Source organism: Oryctolagus cuniculus, chromosome 21 (genome assembly GCF_051225735.1).
Source record: "Oryctolagus cuniculus isolate XC-2025 breed Fujian yellow rabbit chromosome 21, ASM5122573v1, whole genome shotgun sequence".
Lineage (NCBI taxonomy): Eukaryota > Metazoa > Chordata > Mammalia > Lagomorpha > Leporidae > Oryctolagus > Oryctolagus cuniculus.
This window is the reverse complement of record NC_142887.1, coordinates 30,107,780-30,129,566: the sequence shown is the minus strand read 5'-3', so window position 1 is coordinate 30,129,566 and position 21,787 is coordinate 30,107,780. Positions and strand designations below refer to the sequence as shown.

General features: G+C 47.1%; 1 protein-coding gene and 1 pseudogene across 10 annotated transcripts in view; both read right to left on the bottom strand.

Annotated features, from left to right (window-relative positions):
* The window catches only part of LOC127488352 (uncharacterized), a 374,426-nt gene that overhangs the window by 257,030 nt on the left and 95,609 nt on the right, over positions 1 to 21,787 (bottom strand). Inside the window, exon 4 of one of the 10 annotated variants that reach the window (XR_016227153.1) lies at positions 21,543 to 21,657. The exons of 8 other annotated variants lie outside the window; for them this stretch is intronic. The gene's annotated coding sequence lies outside the window, so the exon portion shown is untranslated. Of the gene's footprint in view, positions 1 to 21,542; positions 21,658 to 21,787 lie in introns of those variants that run through there. One more of the 10 variants, XR_016227161.1, reaches the window with a different exon arrangement.
* Positions 2,909 to 3,730, bottom strand: LOC127489657 (non-histone chromosomal protein HMG-14 pseudogene; annotated as a pseudogene).

The window sequence follows — 21,787 nt, the reverse complement described above, 5'->3', positions numbered from 1 at the left end:
GTGCTCGGTTAGTTGTCACCGATCAGGGAGAACATAAGATATTTGTCTCTTTGGGACTGGCTTATTTCACTCAGCATAATGGTTTCCAGATTCCTCCATTTTGTTGCAAATATCCGGATTTCATTTTTTTTTTACTGCTGTATAGTATTCTATAGAGTACATGTCCCATAATTTCTTTATCCAGCCTACTGTTTATTGGCATTTGGGTTGATTCCAGGTCTTAGCTATTGTGAATTGAGCTGCAATATACATTAAGGTGCAGACCGCTTTTTTGTTTGTCAATTTAAACTCCTTTGGGTAAATTCCAAAGATTGGAATGGCTGGGTTGATTGGTAGGTTTATATTCAGGTTTCTGAGGAATCTCCAGACTGACTTCCATAGTGGCTTGACCAGTTTGGATTCCCACCAACAGTGGGTTAGTGTCCCTTTTTCCCCACATCCTCACCAGCATCTGTTGTTGGTGGATTTCTGAATGCGAGTCATTCTCATATTCAGAGGGTGAGGTGAAACCTCATTGTTGTTTTGATTTGCATTTCTCTGATTGCTAGTGATCTTGAACATTTTTTCATGTGCCTGTTGGCCATTTGGATTTCCTCTTTTGAAAAGTGTCTATTGAGGTCCTTGGCCCATCTCTTAAGTGGGTTGCTTGTTTGTTGTTGTGGAGTTTCTTGATCTCTTTGTAGATTCTGGTTATTAACCCTTTATCTGTTGCATAGTTTGCAAATATTTTTTCCCATTCTGTCAGTTGTCTCTTCACTCTCCTGACTGTTTGTTTTGCAGTACAGAAACTTCTCAATTTGATGCAATCCCACATGTTAATTTTGGCTTTGACTGCCTGTGCATCCTGGGTCTTTTCCAAGAGTCTTGGGTCTTTTCCTGTGCCTATATCTCACAGAGTTTCTCCAATGTTCTCTAATAATTTGATGGTGTCAGGTCGTAGATTTAGGTCTTTAATCCATGTTGCGTGTATTTTTGTGTAAGGTGAAAGGTAGGGGTCTTGTTTCATGCTTCTGCATGTGGAAATCCAGTTTTCCCAGCACCACTTATTGAATAGACTGTCCTTATCCAGGGATTGGCTTTGGATCCTTGATCAAATATAAGATGGCTGTAGATGTTTCAATTGATTTCTGGTGTTTCAATTCTGTTCCATTGGTCTATTCATCTGTTTCTGTACCAGTACCATGCTGTTTTGATTACAACTGCCCTGTAGTATGTCCTGAAATCTGGTATTGTGATGCCTCCGGCTTTGTTTTTGTTGTACAAGATTGCTTTAGCTATTCGAGGTCTCTTGTGCCTCCATATGAATTTCAGCATCATTTTTTCTAGATCTGAGAAGAATGTCTTTGGTATCTTGATTGGTATCGCATTGAATCTATAAATTGCTTTTGGGAGAATGGACATTTTGCTGATGTTGATTCTTCTAATACATGGGCATGGAAGATTTTTCCATTTTTTGGTATCCTCTTCTATTTCTTTCTTTAAGATTTTGTAATTCTCATTCTAGAGATCTTTAACATCATTGGTGAAGTCCAAGGTATTTGATTGTTTGTGTAGCTACTGTGAATGGGATTGTTCTTAGAAGTTCTTTCTCAGCCATGGCATTGCCTGTGTATACAAAGGCTTTGGATCTGTGCACATTGATTTTATACCCTGCTACTTTGCCAAACTCTTGTATGCGTTCCAATAGTCTCTTAGTAGAGTCTTTGGATCCCCTAAATAAAGAATCATATCATCTGCAAAGAGGAATAGTTTGACTTTTTCCCTCCCAATTTGTATCCCTTTAATTTCTTTTTCTTGCCTAATAGCTCTGGCTAAAACTACCAGTACTATATTTCATAACAATGGTGAGAGTGGGCATCCCTATGTGGTACCAGATCTCAGTGGAAATGCTTCCAACTTTTCCCCATTCAATAGGATGCTGGCCGTGGGTTTTTCATAAATTGCCTTGCTTGTATTGAGGAATGTTCCTTCTATAACCAGTTTGCTTAGAGTTTCCATCATGAAGGGGTGTTGTATTTTATTGAATGCTTTCCCTGCATCTATTGAGATAATCATGTGCTTTTTCTTCTGCAGTCTGTTAATGTGGTGTATCACCTTGATTGATTTGCGAACATTGAACCATATTGAGGATTTTTGCGTCTATGTTCATCAGGGAGATTGGTCTATAATTTTCTTTCAATACTGCATCTTTTCCTGGCTTAGGGATTAAGGTGATGCTTGCTTCATAGAAAGAAATTGGGAGGATTCCCTCTCTTGATTGTTCTGAATAGTTTGAGAAGAATTGGAGTTAGTTCTTCTTTAAATGACTGTTAGAATTTAGCAGTGAATCCATCTGGTCCTGGGCTTTTCTTTGTTGGGAAGGCCTTTATGACGGTTTCAATTTCTGTCTCAGTTATGGGTCTGTTTAGGTTTTCTATGTCTTCATGGTTCAATTTCAGTAGGTTGCATGTGTCCGGGAATCTATCCATTTCTGATAGATTTCCCTGTTTGCTGGCATACAAGTCCTTGTCGTAATTTCTGGTGATTCTTTTTATTTCTGTGGTGTCTGTTGTTACGTTTCCTTTTTCATCTCTGATTTTATTGATTTGGGTCTTTTCTCTTCTTTTTTTAGTTAGTTGGGCCAATGGGGTGTCAATTTTGTTTATTTTTTCAAAAAAACAGCTCCTCATTTGGCTGATTTTTTGTAGTGTTTTTTTGGATTCAATCCTGTTGATTTCTTCTCTGATTTTTTTGTCCATAATTGAGATTTTATTGGTGTTGAGAATCAGCACACGCATTTTAATTTGTACACAATTCTTAACATATGTACCAAAAATCTAAAAAGCTATGAATTGTCATTCTTTTTTTAAAAGTTATTCCAGTGACTTTCCAGCTTCAAATTTGGAGGCAACTCTTCCTTAAGAGGCTATCAAGTACAAGTATTTTCAAATGTTGCTGTTACATAAATTCCACCCTTTCACAATATAATAGCATATACACGACCCTCAAATTTTCAATCTTTCACGGCACATTAACAAAATCATTAGGAAAACTGGTCTACCACAACCGAAGATGTTACAGAGTGCACATGGTTCTGACAGAACAAGGGGTGGTTTTCTGTAGGAAACAATTCTACAAAACACGGGAGAAGTAACTGAAAATATTCAAGACAGATTAAATTCACAATTGAGACTCCAAATTGCCATTTATTATGCGTTGTACTGTAGGATATAAAAACCACCCCCACCTATGGAATGTTAAGCTGACACCCAAGACAGTCAAAGCCTCCCAGAATTCAATATGCCACTATTTTCTGGTTGTACCAAAAAATAAACAACTAGCAAATGATTTCACCTCTTAAAAAATCATTTACACTTAAAAAATGGGATGAGGTGGGCTTCTCTCCTTCTTAAAAATGTTTCTAGAGCTACTAAAAAACTTGTATTTACAAAATAGTTGATAAAAATATTCCTCTGGATTGTACAAGAAGCGAGACAGGGACCACTGATAACACATGGTGTATGGTATTAATCAGACTTGGCTTCTTTCTCTTCTGCTTCATCAGAGGCTGGACTCTCCTCATTTTTCATTTCTCCATTTTCTGCAGGCAAGTCTTCTTTAGCTTCTTGGTTAGCCACCTCGGCCTATTTTCCCTTTGCTCCTCTCTTCCCCTTTGCCGACAGCGTGCTGACCTCCTCTTTGGCTCCTCCTTGGCCGCCCCCTAGGTAGAGCTGACCTTCCTCTTGGGCATCCTTGTGGCACAGAGGGTGCGTGTCGGGTGCCTGCAGGCCGCAGCATGCTGAGAGCCTTCACGGAGCTGGGCTGCCTGGCTGCTGCTGCTCCTCCCGCCGCTCGAGCCGCTGGGACCCGCCGCCTTCTCTGATTTTAATTATTTCTCTTCTCCTACTAGATTTGGGTCTGGTTTGCTGCAGTGTCTCTAGATCCTTGAGATGCATTGAAAGCTCATTTATTTGGTGCTTTTCCAATTTCTTGATGTAGGCACCTATTGCTGTAAACTTTCCTCTTAACACTGCTTTTGCTGTATCCCATAAGTTTTGATATGTTGTACTGTTATCCTCATTTACTGCCAGAAAGTTTTTGATTTCTCTTGTGATTTCTTCTATGACCCAGTGTTCATTCAGGAGCATGTTGTTCAGTCTCCATGTGGTTGCGTATGCTCTAGGGATTCCTGAGTTGCTAATTTCCAACTTCATTCCACTGTGGTCTGAGAAGCTGCATCGTATGATTGTAATTCTTTTGTATTTGCTGATACTTGCTTTATATCCTAGTATGTGGTCAATCCTAGAGTAGGTTCCATGCACTGCTGAGAAGAATGTCAATTCTTTAAGTGTAGGATGAAAAGTTCTGTAGATATCTGTTAGATCCGTTTGGGCAATAGTGTCAATTAAATCTACTGTTTCCTTGTTGATCTTCTGTCCGGTTGATCTGTTTCTGAGAGTGGAGTATTGAAGTCCCCCAGTACTATTGTATTGGAGTCTAAGTCTCCCTTGAAGTCCCTTAACATATCTTTTAAATAAACTGGTGCCATGTAGTTAGGTGCATATACATTGATAATCATTCTATCTTCCTGTTGAATTGATCCCTTAATCATATAGCACCCCTCTTTGTCTCTCTTAACAGTTTTTGTGTTAAAGTTTATGTTGTCTGATATTAAGATGGCTATGCCTGCTCTTTTTTCATTTCTGTTGGCATGGAATATCTTTTTCCAGCCTTTCACTTTCAGTCTGCATGCATGTTTGTTGGAAAGATGTGTTTCTTGTAAGCAGCAAATCGATGGGTTTTGTTCCTTAATCCATTCAGCCAATCTGTGTCTTCTAACTGGAGAGTTGAGGCCATTGATGTTCCATGTGACTATTGATAAGTAGTAACTTTGCCCTGCCATTTTCCCAAAGATATTTTCTAATATATGCTTTGAACTTCGTGTGATCTTTTACTGTGAGGTTTTCTTCCTTTACCTTCTTTCATATTGATGGCCGTGGTTCTGTGTTTCTGTGTGTAGTACATCTTTAAGCATCTTTTGCAGGACTGGATGAGTGGCGACCAATTTTTTCAATTTCTGTTTGCTATGAAAGGTCTTTATTTCACCTTCATTCACAAATGAGAGTTTTGCAGGATATAATATTCTGGGCTGGCAGTTTTTCTTTCTTAGCACTTGGGCTATGTCTTGCCATTCCCTCCTAGCCTGTAGGGTATCTCCTGAGAATTCAGCAGTGAGTCTGATTGGAGATCCTCTGAGAGTAATCTGACATTTCTCTCTTGCACATTTTAGAATCTTTTCTTTATGTTTCACTGTGTTTAGTCTGATTGCAACGTGTAGTGGTGAGGATCTCTTTCGGTCATGTTTATTGGGGGTTCTATGAGCTTCCTGTACTAGGATGTCTCTGTCCTTCTCCAAACCCAGGAAGTTCTCTGCTAGTATCTCACTAAAAAGGCCTTCTAATCCTTTCTCTCTCTTTCCATGCCTTCAGGAACTCCTAGAACTCAAATGTTTTTTTTTTTTTTTAAATATATCCTGTATATTCCCAACAATATTTTTTAGATTTCTAATTTCCTCTTCTTTTCTTTGGTTTGACTGTAAACTTTCCTGTGCTCTGTCTTCTAAGTCCGATATTCTCTCTTCTGCTTCACTGACTCTGTTTTTAAGGCTCTCCAATGTGTTTGTCATTTGATGTATTGAATTCTTAATTTCATTTCATTTTCTCTTCACTATCACAATTTCCTGTTGTACTAGTTCCTGCATTTCATTTTGATTCCTCCCTCCATGTAGGTCCACCATGAACCAGTAGTTCCGTAAGAGTCTCCTCTGCTGTTTCTTCCCTAACTCTTCCTTGAACCTGCAGTATCTCCACTTTTATTAAACTGTCCTTTCCCGGAGTATTGATGTGCTCCCTTCCTATTCTGCCATCTTGCCCTCCTCCCATTTCTGGCTTCTGTTCCTCCGCTTGCTTGATAATGGCCAAGGCCACCAGACTACTGTTTCTCCTGTCTTGTCCTGGATGCAACCACAAGATCACACAGGTGGCACCAAGGTCAATGGCACCATGTTTGAGCCTGACTGGGAACAATCAAATAATTAAATCTTTACATTTTTCAATAAGGTTACAAAGAAACTGGCTGATTGGCTAAGTGCTTTTCGCTTCTGTATGTCTGAGTCCTGCTTGCACAATCCTGCACATGTAATTAAATGACTGATAAAAAGTAGGTTTTGCCTTTACAGACTCTCTGCCCCTGCAACTCTCTGATGTCTTCTCGAGACTTGCTCTGAGAGGGCAGTCACCAGCTGGACACTAAATATTCCTAATTGGACCTCAAAAGTCTCACTGTTTTTAATCTCTGCACCCCAAGACAAGAGACTCAGGTATGGATGTGAATCTTTGGCTGCTCTGCTGTGTTCCCTGTGTACTGCTGAGTGTGCCAGCCATGGAGAGAACCCCAGGGGAGGCTCAACAGCATCCACATTTCGGTCATTTCCACATTCCCTCACAGTGACAGTTTGGTTTGTAATCCCTGGGATTAGTGATGACTGGGTTTCATGGAGAATTGAAATAGTAAATCCTGACAACTTCAAGTCAACACAGAATTGACTCTGCAGCATGGGCCTTCCCAGCATCATTCATTCTCCATTTGAATCAACTATTGGGTTGATCCTTGCAAGTCCCCTACCCCCATGGACAGATCAGTTTGTTTCTCCAATGTGTTAGCCTTGAGGTGGTTGAGGAGAGTGTTCAGTTATACATAAGTCATCCCACAGAGCAGCTGGGGTGGGGACAGGCATGGTGCAGCACTGACTGAAGAAACAGTAGTTGGGAACAGGAAACATGAGAGCTGGTTGGAGATATAACAGGAGCTTCAACTATGTTCCTTTTGCACATGAATTGTTTCACATTTAAAGGATGGATAAAAAAGCCAACAATAACCTTTATTCTTTCTAATCATTGCTCAACCTTAGGAGCAAGGTGATTCATAAAAAATGATTGACCCAATGCAATGTAATTTCTAAGCAAACCTACTGATTATCCAACTTTGTGGAATGGTGATTCTCAACCCTTAGGTAAACTAAGTGGGAATTCATTTTCTGAGTTAGTTCAGAGGAATTATTAATAACACTTTTCTTACAGGTTTTATTTTTTGAAAGGCAGAGATACAGAGAGAGAAGGAGAGAGACCTTCATCCACTGGTGCACCCCTAGGTGGCCACACAGCAGGGGATGGGCCAGGTCAAAGCGCAGAGCCAGGAGTTCATCCAGATCCCCCACGTGGATGCAGGGGCCCAAGTACTTGAGCCATCTGCTGCTGCTTTTCCCAAGCCATTAGCAGGAAGCTGGATCAGAAGCGAGGCAGCCCAGACTGGAAAAATATGGGATGCTGACCCCACCAGGTGGAGGCTTTACCTTCTCTCCCACAGCACCATCCTCTATTAATAACTCTTGTGCAAGAAATACAAACAGAGATAGGCATGAAGGGGAAAAGTCACTCAGTTAAGTCATCCAGGAACTCATACAGTATTTCAGTTAGGACAAGGTAACAAAGAATTATGAAGTTACGCTAGAAGAGTTACTCTGTTGTGAAGAGAATTCCAATAGATTTCATATGGCTCAGGATGGACACCTAAGGGAGAAAACATCTGTGGGTTTCCAATTCCCAAGGGTGGGCTTCAGCCCTCACAGGATGTAGTACAGTTACATCCCAGTAGACAGTGGACAGGTGTATGTGTGACCAAAAACAGGTTTGGTTCACACTCGCTGGGCTGAAGGCAGCCACCTTCCTGGGTAAAAGTGAGGTCTCTCACAACTCTGTCTCCCTGCACATTCCTCATGTGTGTTTTCTGTTGGGCTTTGACTCAATACTGTATCATGAGAAGTATTTTTTTGTCACAACCACCACAAATGGAGTTAAGTATCGTAGAATCTCTCTGAGGTTGATATTATTATTATGACCATGTCACAAGTGAGGAAGATAAATCAGGTGGCAAAGAGAGACCTTTTCTTGTAATGTGCACCCTGGGAGGCAGCAGGTGGTACTGGGTGCTGTTGGTTGCCTGTGATTCAGGTAAGAGACCCAGAGTGCCTTCATGTCTGCTGGCTGTGGCTTGGCTACAACTGGGCTGCTGTGGGTATTTGCAGGGTGAACCTGCAGAAGAGATGCATCTTGATCTCTGTCTAAAGATTTTATTTATTTGTCTGAGAGGCACAGTAGTATTAAGGGGTGGTGGTGGTGTTGGGGTGATCCCAAGATACTCCATCCTCTGGAGATGCTCCATCTATTGGTTCCCTTCCCAAATGGTCACACTGGTGAGAGCTGGGCTGATCCGAAGCTGTGAGCCAGGATCTTAGGACCTCTCCTTCCTTCCTCTTTCAAATGGGGGTGGGATGGGAATAGCAATGGGAGCAGCAGAGCTCAGGCAGCAGCTGTTTGTACTGCAGAGACTGTTAGTAGCCCCAGTGGACATGTGGGACACTGAGGCCCAGAGCCACCAAGTACTTATCTCATGGTGGGGGTCTGGAATCCAAACTCTTATCTGTCAGCTGAACTTGTAACTGCACCCTCCTGTCAGTGAGGTGGTAAGGAGGAGGAACTGAAGGTGGTGTGCCTGCAGAGCCTCGACACAAAGGAGCTGCTCAGGGATGACAGCTTCCTTGTGGTGTGGCCTTTGTTGTCTGGTGTCAGGTGGTTTCCTGTGTGCTCTGGAGAGCAGTGGTTGGCCCCTGGGTGAGATGAGTTTGGATAAATGTGCAGAGGTGTGAAACTGTTCAGGACGATGGACAGAATCGAGTGCTAAGGGCTGAGCTAAGACCTCCTTGTGTCTTGCTGGTGAAGCCAGGCCCTTGCTTTTCTGGGTGGTGCTTTGTTTTTGACATGTCCCCATGTCTGTACCCAGGATCATTCAGTGCGGTTGTCCAAGGCTTAAAGCATTCAGTCCTTAGGTCTTTATTCCAGGCACTGGAAAATAGGGAGTATGAGAGAGAAGGTTGAATCCTCTGAGCACAGTAGTAATTCCTGTGAGTAGGATGCATGTGCAGTGATAAGGAATTCAGGGAGTGGCTCCTGAGAGGTCCAGCCTTGGTCTTGATAGATATTTGCCCTGAAGGTGGTTTGGTGAATGGGCATCCCAATGGCAAGGAAAAGATCACAATGTGAAACCAGGTGAGAAAACTTCAGACTCCTTGGGGAGGAAATGAGAGAAAAGCTGAATTTACCTTGTTGCAGAAAGAATTTAAGTCCATGTGTCAGTTTACTCATAATATGCATTTTCCATGACCTTTTGAAGTCCCTTCATAAAGGAACTGCCGGAAGTAGCTCGTATGGACATCTTTCCTTAGTGTGGTGTGTTTATTGCCATCAGTGAACCTGTACTGATACTTTATTATTCACTAAAGGCCACAGTTTATTCAAATTCCTTAGCTGTACCCACATGTCTGTTTTCTGTACCAACACTACATCCAGAATTTAGTCTCAGACTCTTCATGTTTTTCTTAAAGAATCCATTTACTACTTTGAAAGGTACACACACCCACTCACATGCACACACTCACACACACACACACACACACACACAGAGAGAGAGAGAGAGAGAGAGAGAGAGAGAGAGAGAGAGAATGAGATCTCAAGACCTTCTATTTGCTAATTCACTTCCCAAATACAAAGGAGGGGCTGGGCCTGACTGAAGCCAGAATCTCCATCCTGTGCTCCCACATGAATGACAGGAACCCAAGCACTGAGGTCATCACCTGGGCCTCCCAGGGTGCACATGTGCAGGAAGCTGGATCAGAAGCAATGGTGGGACTCTATCTCAGGAAATCCAATATAGAATGGGGGCGTCCCATGCAGATGGCAAATCTATTGTACTGCAATGCCTATCTCCTTAGACCTGACTTGATTATGATGAGATTGATGTCTTGAGAATTCCAGGCCATAGATTGATGGGATGCACCTGCACTGGCATGTATGAGGGACTAGGTATTTCCTAGATATTTCCAGGTAATGCAGCATGGTTTGGGGTTTGATTTGTGTGAGAGAGAGAGCAAGAAGGAAGACAACAGCATTCCAGGCATGTGGGAAGTGGGCCATAGGAAAGAAGATCTGAGTATGGCTGTTTCCATCTCTTTCTGCAGCTCTCCTAACAAATAAAATGAAAATACATTTTTAAAAACTTTGTTAGCTCTTCTTTTAGAAAAGATTGCCCCCTCCCTGGAGTTTTATCCTCTCTAGCATGTGCACATTGTGCCCCCAGCAGTTGACCTATTACAGTCTGTGTTCCCTACCTTCATTTGAGCCCCAGCAGAGGCCTGTGCTCAGTTAAGCTGGGATTCTCTGTATCTGACAGTCAAGGCAATTTCTGAAGGTGTGTTTTGCAAGTGACCTCACTTTTCTGTAGGATACAAGATGAGTTGGTGAATTCAGGTGTTCAGCTTTTGTCTTGTGGCATGGCTGGGAGTGACTGTTGATATGCTTTGTACTTGTGGGTTAAAAGACATAAATCAATTAATCCTTTTTTTGGAAAAAGGGACTCTAACTTAACTTGTTTTCCCTGAAAATTGTCTCTTTGCTTCCCCTTTCCAGATCTGAATGGAAGAGCAACAAGGAGGACATCTCCGCATGTTGACAATCAGATCACCCGGGAATCAGTGACTTCCTACAGTTATGGTTGTCCTTGGTTATTGTGGAGTGATGAGTTTTCTTCTTCTGTTCTTCGTGGCCTGGGAGCTTCAATGCCAGATGTGTGCTTTTTGGCTGGGCTTTGAGTGTAGAATTCCCTAAGGGACCAGGTGTGAATGTGTAGAGTGTGGACTGCTGGTGTGTGTGAGGGGAGATCCAGCCAATTGCAGCTCAGAGAGGAGGTGAGAAGTGGTTGCTGCCACAGCAAGAATGACCCTTCCTGTCTCCTCCCTTCCTGGGCTCATTGATCCTGGGCCCCATCCCTTATGTTCAGCCACAGCTTTTGTTGTTTTTTTCCTTCATTTAGAGATTTATTCATATATTTAAAGTCTGAGTTACAGAGAGAGAGAAGAAGAGGCAGAGAAAGAGAGTTCTTCCATCCACTGGTTCACTCTGCAATGGCTCCTAAGGCTGGAGCTCTACTGATTCAATGCCAGAAGCCAGAGGCTTCTTCCATGTGTCCCACATGTGTAGAGGGGCCCAAGGACTTGGGCCATCTTCTACTGTTTTCCCAGGCCATAGCAGAGAGGTGGATCAGAAGTAGAGCTCCCAGGATTTGAACCAGTACCCATATGGGATGCCAGCACTGCAGGCCGCAGCTTCACCCACTATGCCGGCACAGGTGCTGGCCCATGAGCCACAGCTTTTCTGCTCAGGAGGAAGTCATTATGGCCTTTGGCTCCTTCTACTCCCTAGCCCCCAACCCTCCAGCCCCTGTTTCTTGCACCACAAGAACATTTTCCCATAGGATCTGACCTCCTGTCAGCACTCACACAAGCCAGCATTTCTCACACTGGATCTACAGAGCACAGACACAAAAAACAGAATGATTATGGTGTTTAATATTAAATAAGAATCTTGTGTGGTGAGGAGCCAGCTGGAGGCCATGAAAGGAGCTGCCTGGGGGCAGAGTTGTGCCATGTCCTGGAGGGGAGGGAGGAAGGGTCACGCGGGAGGGTCTATATCCATAGGTTCTGGGAAACTGGGTATGAAGATGCAAGGAAAGGTGGGAAGGCCAGGCATAAAACTGCCCCTGGGACCAGCGGGAGGAAAACAGAGGGCAGGAGACATGGTTGACATTTCCATGGACTATGCTGGAAACTACGGGGTGAAGGGTCCATGGCCTCCTCTGGAGGGGGAGTGTAGGTTGGTGTTGTGTCCATGGGCTCCTCTGGAGGAGGAGCCTATGGGATTGTGGTATCCATTGGTTCCTCCTTTGGTGGAGCTTAGGCGGTTGTGGTGTCCAGGGACTCCTCCCATGTGGGAACAAAGTGGGTGTGGGTCAATAGGCTCCTCCCATGGTGGAATGTTGGGAGTGTGGTGTCCCTGGGCTCTTCCCTTGGTGGAACATGGGGAGGTGTGGATCTGCCCAAGATGGTTCTTATGGGAGTTTGGTGTCCAGGGCTCCAGCCAGGATGCCACATATGGGGATGTGGTGTCCATGGGCTCCAGCCAAGATGGTACATATGGGGGCATGGTGCCCATGGGTTCTGGCCAAGATGGTACATAACGGGGTGTGGTATCCATCGGTTCCGGCCCAGAAGGTTCATACGGGGGCATGGTGTCCATTGGTTCCAGCCAAGAGGGTTCTTATGGGGGCGGGGGGTCCATGGGCTTCTCTTCCCCAGGTGGCGTGTATGGAGGAGTGGTGTCCATGACTTCTTCCTGTAGGGGAGCAGAGAGGGATGAGTTGTTTATAGCTCTCTCCTTTCAGGGAACATATGGGGGTGATACGTCCCTTGATACTCCCCATTGGGGAGTATAGGGGGACAGCTATCCATGGCTTCCTCCTGTGGAGGAGTATCAGGGGGATAAAGTGTCCATATCCTGGATAATTGGATGATGTACTTCGCAGGTTTGCTTCCTCTGCCTTCCATTGCCGGTTCGTCTGGTAGGATCAGGTGTAGTCAATACAGGTCCTAGAAGGGAAAATGCAGGAAGGATGTGTACTGCTGTGCACCTGGGTGACCTCAGCATCACCTCCCAAAGTGCTTTTGCTTTCTGTTACAAATGAATTATGTGTAAAGGTTGATTTGAGGATTGAGAAATCAAAAAGAAGCTTCCATATGCCGATTTGACCCTGAAATGGCCACCACAGCTGACATGATAGCTGGCCAGACAGGGGCCTGGCACTTCACCAGTGCCTTCCAAACTGGCCACGTGCTTGAGCCATGTTCTACTGCCTTCCCAGGTACATTAGCAGGCAGCTGGGTTGGAAGTGCAGCAGCTGGGACTCAACCCAGCACTCCTTTGGGATGCTGGTGTTGCAGGCAGTGGCTGAGCCCACTGCACCACAGCACTGCGCACACACGTGCTCCCCGCACTTCTACCACACCTCCCCTACAAGGCTTTCAGATTTCCATGATGATCAGGTTACCTGGCTTAGGGGGTGGTGGCATCCTGGCCTTGCCGATGTTCACTCTATTGGAGCACATGCATTGTCGAGTCTGAAGCCCGCAGAGAGTGGTCAGCAGTGCCACGATGGCCTTGTGTTTTCTCAGCATCAGATTGGGTTGTCTGACTTTTGGTCTGTAAGACCTATGGTATTTTGCCCGTGGACCAACTTATCCAGGGCCAGAGGCAGGAGTGTGACCCAACCTGGACCTAGGGGCCCCTTAGGTCAGTGGTCAGCCCCCATTGCTGGGGCAGGTGAGGGGGGCAAAATTTGCTCCCCAAAATTTTTGACAGGAAGCTAGAGAGTCTCTATACTATGTAGATTTCCCAAAGCACTTTTGGCTGCTATCTCTCTGAAGGGCTAAGGCCAAAAGGCCACATCTACAGAAGATTAGTCATCATAGAATGGGCACTTGTCACAAAATCTGCTGGTATGGGTGCGCATTATAGAGAGCAGGGCTTGGAAATGGGTGTGTCGAGGGCACAGGCTAGGGAAGGATTTTGCCAAGGAGTTTGCCAACTCAGGAGTTGCTCACTGTGCAGATGACATGGGAGGAAGTGGCCCCGGCAAAGGCTGCCGATCCCCTCTGGACTCTTGTGTCCCTCCAGGCTCCTACTGAGGGCAGAGGGTGTCTGTATTGAGCATCATGAGCTGTTGGTAGTGCAGTGGCCCCCTCAGTGCTTTTCCAGGGCCTAGAGCCCTCAGGGCACTGGGCAGGACCCATTGCCCGATCCCTGACCCTCAGGTGGGTGAGTGCTAGGAGCGGTCTCTTGGCAAGCAGGTCCTGTAGGCTATGGCCGCATTGGTGTCACCCAGTGTGGGTCCTCCTTCCCTTGTCCTGGAAACACTGAGGAGAGAGCCCTCAGGGCAGAAATGCATGTGCCCCTCAGAGCCTGAGGTGCTGGCAGCATAGTTTTGGGCCAGGTAGGCTGGGAGAGACATGCTGACCATATAACTGAGATTCCATTCCTGCGAGTTCTCTGGGGAAACGCCAAGTTGGATTTCCACAAAGACCTGTTTATCAATCTGTTGCTGCTCCATTCCCAGATCTAGATCCTGAGGTGACCCAACTTCATCCTCTTATTTAAAAAATTTTTTTTTAAATTTATTTGAATGACAGAATTAGAGAGAGAATGATCCTCCATCTGCCAGTTCTCTCCCCATGTTGCCACCACAGTCAGGGCAGGTCAGGAGAAAGCCAGGAGCTTCCTCCATGTCTCTCACATGTACAGGGGCGCAGGGACTTGGGCCATCCTCTGCTGCTTTCTCAGGCACATTAGCAGAGAGCTGCAAGTGCCTCAGGGTGTGGGATCGCACATTGCACCATGATGCCGGCCCACATCCAGCTTTCCTAGAGCGTGTCTTTGTGTTTCAGTTGTTCTGGGCATAGCACTGTGGGTCCTGTTGCTTTTCCCATCTGATTAGAGTCCCTTTTCTTCCTGTTCGGCAGAGTAATGAAACCTTAGGGCCGCACGATTCTTTGACCCTCTGCTCTGTTGTGACTGTTCCCCTTGGTGTGACCTTTGTACAAACAGAGCCTCACCCTCTGAGTCTGTGCTTTCTGTTTTGGGTTCTGCAGATGCCGTTTAGAGAATTTAAGGGCGAAAACACAGCCAGCAGTGATTTAAATCCTTAACGTTTCTCCTGCTCTTCATTACTCCTGATGTACCAGACTTCCTGTGGGCAGGATTTCACTTTAGCCTGAAGAATTCCATCCACTTGGTGCTGTTTTGATAGCAAGTGGTCTTCTGATGACTGCTCTTAGTATTCCTTCTTGTCCATCACCCCTCCTTTTTCTGCATAGGGGGCTGAGATCCTTCAGGGTGTCTTGGTTCCCTGGAGATTCCTGGGGAGGTCTTTTCTTTCCACACTTGGAGGACAGGGTTCTAGTATCCTGTGGACTTTGTGTTTTCTGATGAGAAGTCAAACCCTCTCATGTGGGTATTCCCTCATTGGGAGGGTTCCATTGGCTCTGATTTCAAGATTTCTCCTTTTTTGTGCATTGCTCACAAGTCCCTGTAATGCTTCTGAGCTACTTGGATTGTATTCCTAAAAGGGCGATCTTCCTGGCCATTGGATTCTTTATGGATTTTGTTGTTCACTGTCCCCCCCTTCCATTCCCCCCCCCAGCATTTCAGGCTCCCAAACATTAGGACTCTTGCTCTGGTTCACACATCTCTGAGGCTCCATTCATTTAGCTTCCAGCTTCTTCCCTTCTTTTTGTTCTTCAACTTGTACCTTTCTGTTGATTGGCATGTAATCTGATCCTTCCTCTTTTTCTACACTCTGGCCCTGATTCCATCCATTGCATTTTGATATGTATGTTGTACGTTCAGGCCTGACATTTCCAGCTTGTGTTTTTCATGTAATTCTTCGTCTGATCGGAACATTTTCTTCCCATTAATTTCAAGAGCATTTGCCTTTCCTTCTTTGGAAATGGTTAGAGGAGATGCTGTCCCTAGTCATTCCTCTATGAGGACAGGTTCAGAGCCAATTGGTGGTCTTTTTCTTTGAGAGCTGATCAGACTGTCCTAGTCATCTCTATGTTTTGTTGTGTACTGCTCCGTGGTATTCTGGACAGTGTGGGAGACTAAAAACTCTCAGGAGGTTGCTCATTTTCCTTCTCCGTTGCTCTGTGAAGCAAACCACATAGCGCACATCTAACTGATCTTGGTGTTTTGGCTCATGTCCTACAGTGGTGCCCCTTTGTGCAGTTTTCAACTCATTTTCATGGAGCTGTGTCCACTCAGACCTTGTCCCCTTCAGAGGTCACCTGGAATCAATTGGTTGGTTCCATGGGGTCTCAGATCTGCAGTCATTCCTCTTCTGAGGCGTGGCCTGTGTATGTGCCGTCAGAGGGATCTCACATCTTGTGCTGATTCACCTGCAGACTATTTGTCCCCTGCAGCTCTCTGATGTGCACAGTTCTCCTGACCTTTGCAAGTGCCGCTCTTCCATGTTCTTCTCAGTGGTGTTTACACACATGCCGTGGTCCAGAACCACCGAAAAGAATAGCTGTAAGGTCAAATAGTATGAGAAAGGGATACCAGAGATTTTCCTCTTATTCCTTGGAGAACACTCTTCTTTTTGGTTCTTTTTAACTGAAATATAGTAATTTTCAATGTTATCCATTAGCCACTGCAGAGACATTAGGACAGCTTTGTCAGTGAAGTGAGATGAACAAAGCAAATTGGTATAACCATCTCTTTGATACCCCAAAATTTTCCTTTTCACATTTCTGGAGAGAGACAGGGATTCACCCTTGGTTTTCCTTTCAGTCGTTCCCAGACTTCACCTGCATTGGAGGAGGCTGAGAGAAAATGAGGTGAGAAACCCACCCTGACCCCCATCAGGCTGTTGTTGAGATTTGCACTTAATCCAATCTGCCTCTCAGTGTGGCCTTCTAAGAGTGTTGAAGAATGTGCCCTCTGCTCAGATTTCACTTTCATCTGTGTGAGTGATAGGTTATATGGAGCTCTCCATCTTGTCCCATCGAAGTGTTCCAGCTACTTTCATACATATTTACATTTCCTGCAGGACAAGATTTCCTCCTCTGAAAGGAGGAGGATGATCCACTGTGTCCATGCACCACCGTTTGTTTATTCCTTCATCCGTCAGTGGATGCCGAACTTGTTTCCATGTCTCAGTTGGTAGGGATAGTGCTGCAGAAAACATGGCAGCATATAGATGTTTCCATCCCAGTTTCAGTTCTTCTCGCAATTCATCCAGAATCGGGATGCTGGGTCATTCTCAGTGAAATAAGGCAGTCAAAGGAGGACCAGTCCTCTGTGATTCTACTTAGATGCACAGGTGGTATTCCAGCTGCCAACCTCATAGAAACAGAAGAGGGGTCTTGCTCTGAGCTGGGGATAGACATGGAGATTTGGTGTTCACCAGAAATAGTTTCAGATACACAGGAAATGAGAATCCTAAATATCTGCTCCTGAGCTTATATCTTTCATTGACTATGTTGTCTAGATAGTGGATGTCATGTTACCTTTTTGTCCCACAAAAATAAAAAAAGTCAGACTGTTCCTGGCCAGAGAATGATGATAGTCGATAATTGCCATAGTACTACATTCAAATATCAAACTGTATGTTCAAGTGATTTCGAAGACAGAAAATTCAAATTATTTAGGAATTAAGAAATTAATAAATGGCTCATGAAATTTGTCATTTTCTTTTTAAGGTCTTCCTTTTTCCTTTGGTTCACCCCCCATGTGGCCCCTGCGGCCCGCACACTGCTACCAGCGTTTCACAAATCTGAAGTCAGGAGACAGGTGCTTCCTCCTGGTCTCCCTTGAGGGTGCAGGGCCCAAGGACTTGGGCCATCTTTCACTGCACTCCTGGGTTACAGCAGAAAGCTGACTGGAAGAGGAGCAACCGGGACAGAATCTGGCGCCCCAACCGGGACTAGAACCTGGGGTGCTGGTGCTGCAGGTGGAGGATTAGCCTAGTGAGCCACGGCACTGTTAAATTTGTCATTTTCAATAAGTAATTATAAGTCTACAAGATAAGATTTCTATGGTTATTGCCATTTGTACATGACTATACACACAAAAATGTACTAATGCTTTCTGACCTGCAGTCCTCATGGAAGGACCTCCTTCATGCTGCATGCATAAGAGAAGTCCTGACACTCTAGACAGTTCCTGGAAACAGAAGGTGCTCAGCACAGGTGCATTGTAGGGAGGGGCCATGTAGCCTAGTGTCCACATTGGAATACCTGAGTTCCATTCCCAGCTCCAGCTGCTGACCCCAGCTTCCTGCTGATGCAGACCCTAGGAGGCAGTGGTGATGGCTGAGTAATTGTTTGCTGCCACGCACATGGGAGACCTGCTTCCAGGTCTCAGCATCAGTTCAGTCCCTGTCACTGTGGACATTGAGGAGAGAAACCAAGAGATGGGAGTTCTGTCTAGCTGTGTCTCTGTCTGTATCCCTCCAATAAATACTCTTTTCTAAGAGAAACATGTGGTACCTCCTGCTCCCACTTCTGGGTTGTTTCCCTACCTGAATAAATGACAACTCCACCCATATCCCCCAGAAGTTTCTGGAAAAGCCCAGGGCTTTCTGAGGGCCCCAGTAGGAAATTTTCCACAACAGATCCTTGCAGTATGAGCAGTGCTCTCAGGAGGAAGCTGTGGCGATTGAGAGTGGTTATGGCAGGAAAGGCTCAAGCATGGCCATGGGTCCCGCTCAGCCTGATCCCACAGAGACTCTGATGTGCCACTGGGACCACGTGACACGTTCTTGAGCCTGGGGGGTCTCTCGGGTTTCTCTTCCCCATCAGTCTCAGGTTGGCTGTGGGGGAGATCCTGACCCAGTTCTCTGAAGGTTCCTCCAGCTCCTTCCCTAGCTGGTGGCTGAGTCTCCTGTGGAGTTCCTGTTGCCTGGCCAGACCCCTCAGGTGCCTGCCTCCTGGCAGTCCCTTTGTGAGACAGTTTCTTTCCTGGGTTTCTCTGTTCCCCTTTGCCTCTGAAGCTGCCATGGAGTGAGGACTCAAGGCAGCCACTGAATTTCAAAGCCCATGAATCCAGTAGCTCTGAAGCATTGTGTGCCCTGTGAGCTGTCCAGATCACCGGGGGTGATGGGGAATGGAGGCAGGCAGGCAGGAGCTGAGCAGGGAAGAGGAGGTGGGTACTTTCCAGGGGGCAGGGGCCAGGGGCAGAGGTTCAGGCTGAGGAAAGAAGGCATGGGGTGGGAGGATGCAGAGGTCAGTCAAGGACGTCTCCACCCAAGAGAGAGGCAAGGAGCGGGGGGCCCTCTCCTGGGAGGAGGAAGGGGAGAAAGGAGAGGTCGGAGGCCCTGATGTCAATGACCAAACTTCTCCTTCCTGGGGTGTTTCCTGTGTGATGTCCTCAGAAGGCCCTGAGTCTCACCCCTTGGGCTGCCTCCTCACTGGGTGTGGGGAACCTCCCCCAACCAGAGAACTCCAGGGAGGTTGCAGATTAAATAAGAGACTAGAAAAAATGAGACCAAGCAGGATGTCTGATTGACAATGAGAATGTTTATTGAGAGTTTATTGGATGCAGGGGTGGGGAGGGCCAGGATATCAGGGAAGGGGTAGAAGGAGAAGCCCTTTCCTGGGGTCCTGCAGCTTCCAGACCCCATAGGTGGATGAGAGTTGGTCCCTAAGGACAGCGTGCAGGGGCCACGCTCTTCTCTGTGGTTTTCCCCTCATGGGTGACCTGGCAAGTGAAGCGGCTATGCGATGTCCACTGTCCACGTGACAGGCTGAGGAAGTTCTGGCCATGTACTTGTTGCTCTGTTTGGAGGGCTGGGTGGTGTCCACACCCTGGATGATGGTGGCTCCATCTGCCTTCCAGGCCACCGTCACTGTGCCTGGGTAGAAGTCACTGATCAGACACACCAGGGTGGCCTTGCTGGTCTTGAGCTCCTCTGAGGAGGGCAGGAACAGAGTGACCAAGGGGGCAACCACAGGCTGACCTGCAGGGACAGAGGGATGTGACATAGCAGAGATGGGTCTGGGTGTTGGGGAGCTCTCTCACAATGCAACCATCTGTCCCCATCCTCTCCCGCCCCCCGCCAGGGACCATGCTCCTTTCTCTTCCCCTCCTGCCCATCAGCTGCCTAGGGAACAAACAGTCCTGCCCCCTCCCAAAGCCCTTCCAAGTCTCTCCCAGTTGAGTTGACCCTTCTCATCCCCTCTGCAGCCTCAGCTTCCCCTTCATAACTGGGCAGCCTTGCTCCTCTCCGGTCCCCAGAGGCTGAGATTGGAATCTGGCCCTGACCTGCTGAACCCCAGCCCCAGCCAAGGCCTCCACTTCATTCTTTCAGTGCCTGGAGACTCCTCTGAACAAAGGTCCCACCCTCCCAGCAGCACAGTCAGGGCTGTGTGGGGACGGCCCCAGCCTGTGCTCGGCATGTGAGGGAGGGTCCTGAAGCCTCCTGCCCCCTCAGGCTCTGTCCCAGTGAGGCCCCCCTCCCCCCCAGTGGCTCACTTTTGCTTTGGCTCCTGGGAATGCTCCCCAAACCAGTGCAGAGTGACCCCCATGGCTGCCCCAGCAGCCTCTCATTCCACCCGGCAGCCAGAGCTTCTCTGAGCTGCCCTCTGCTCCCCCATCCTGGGCCACTGGGTCTACTGTGCCCTTCAGGGAAGGCAGGAGGCCCAGCCATGGTCAGGGGAGACATGGGCCCCAGGGGCTCCAGATCTGCTCCTTTGTGACTAGCCCTGGGCTCTGGTCACCTCACCCAGTCTGTCCTGTCCCTCAGTGTCCCTGTGTCCTCATGGCCCAGCAGAGGCTCAGATAGCACAGCCTAGCAAGAGTCAGAGCCCTTTCCACCCTCTGCTGGCCCTCCCTCAGAGGGATCCTGTGCCTCTGGGTGCTGGGGTCACAGCCCCGGCAATGCCCCTGGGCCTCCTGGGTGCTTCTCCCAGCCTAGATGGACCTCAGGCCCTCAACCCAGACCCTAGAGACTCAGGGGCTGTCTCTAATGCCTGCTGGAACCTCTGATCAAAACCAGTCTCTGCCCCTTCTCAGGGACCTTAGAAGAGGGAAGGAGCCCCTGTCCCTGAGCAACCCCTAGCCCAGGTCCCCAGACCTGGCCATGCCTGAGTGTTGGGATAGGAAGGCTCCTGCTGTGGGATCCTTTCTGTGAGCTGTCCTGAGACCATCTACCTCTCCCAGAACCCATGGTGAAAGGCAAGGACCCTAAAGCTGGGAGAGGCAGAAGGGCAAAGCCCCCAGGGAGAGAAAACAGACTTTGCACAGACAGCAGGAGGTGGGATGGCAGGGAGAGGCTCAGAGAGCCACTTACCTGTGACTGAGAGCTGGGTCCCACTGCCAAAGATATACCACCATGACTGAGACTCAGACCAAAACCCGTGGGGCCAGCACCTGGGGCCTGCCTCTTGGGGGCCGGGCTGGAGCGGCAACCTGTGGGGCATTACAGGCACAGGCTCAGCAGACAGGGCTGCATTCTCGGCACAGTGCAGAGAAACCTTGGGCCTCATTGAAGTCTCCGTGCTGTGCAGTAGCTCTCGCAAACTCATCATCACGGATTTCATCCAGGGGCTATAGGGGAGTCACCACTGGGAGCACAGGCCAGGCCCCTTCACCCTCTTCCTAGGCTGTGAGCCCCTGGGCCCTGGGACCCTGTACTTTGGTATCGGGTGGGTGGCAGGCAGTGAGGAGGGGGCCAGGAGTGACCCCACAGGCCACTGGAAATTTCCAAGCTCCCTGCCTTCCCCTGGAGGTGAGTTTGGAAGTGCTGCCAGTTCTGCTCACCCCCCAGGACCATGGTTGGTGGTGCAAGACAATGGATGTAAAAGTGGGCTTTTTGTCAGCAAGTTTTCCTAAGTTTCTTTTTCAATTGTGATCAAGCATAGGTAATAAAATTTCCATCCTGAACATTTTGTTAATGATTTATTTATTTATTTACAATTCAGAGTTACACAGAGAGAAGGAGAGGCAGAGAGAGAGAGATGTCTTCCATCTTCTGGTTTACACCCCAAAATGACTCTGATGGCTGGAACTGGGACAATCCAAAGCCAAGAGCCTGGAGCTTCTTCCGGGTCTCCCACATGGATGCAGGGTCCAAGGACCTGGGCAATCTTCTACTGCCTTCCCAGGCCACAGCAGAGACCTGAATTGGAAGTGGAGCAACCAGGACTTGAACCTGTGCCCGTATGGGATGCTGGCACTGCAGGTGGTGGCTTTACCCACTACACCACAGGCCCCCACTGACCATTTTTAATATTTATTTATTTTAGAGG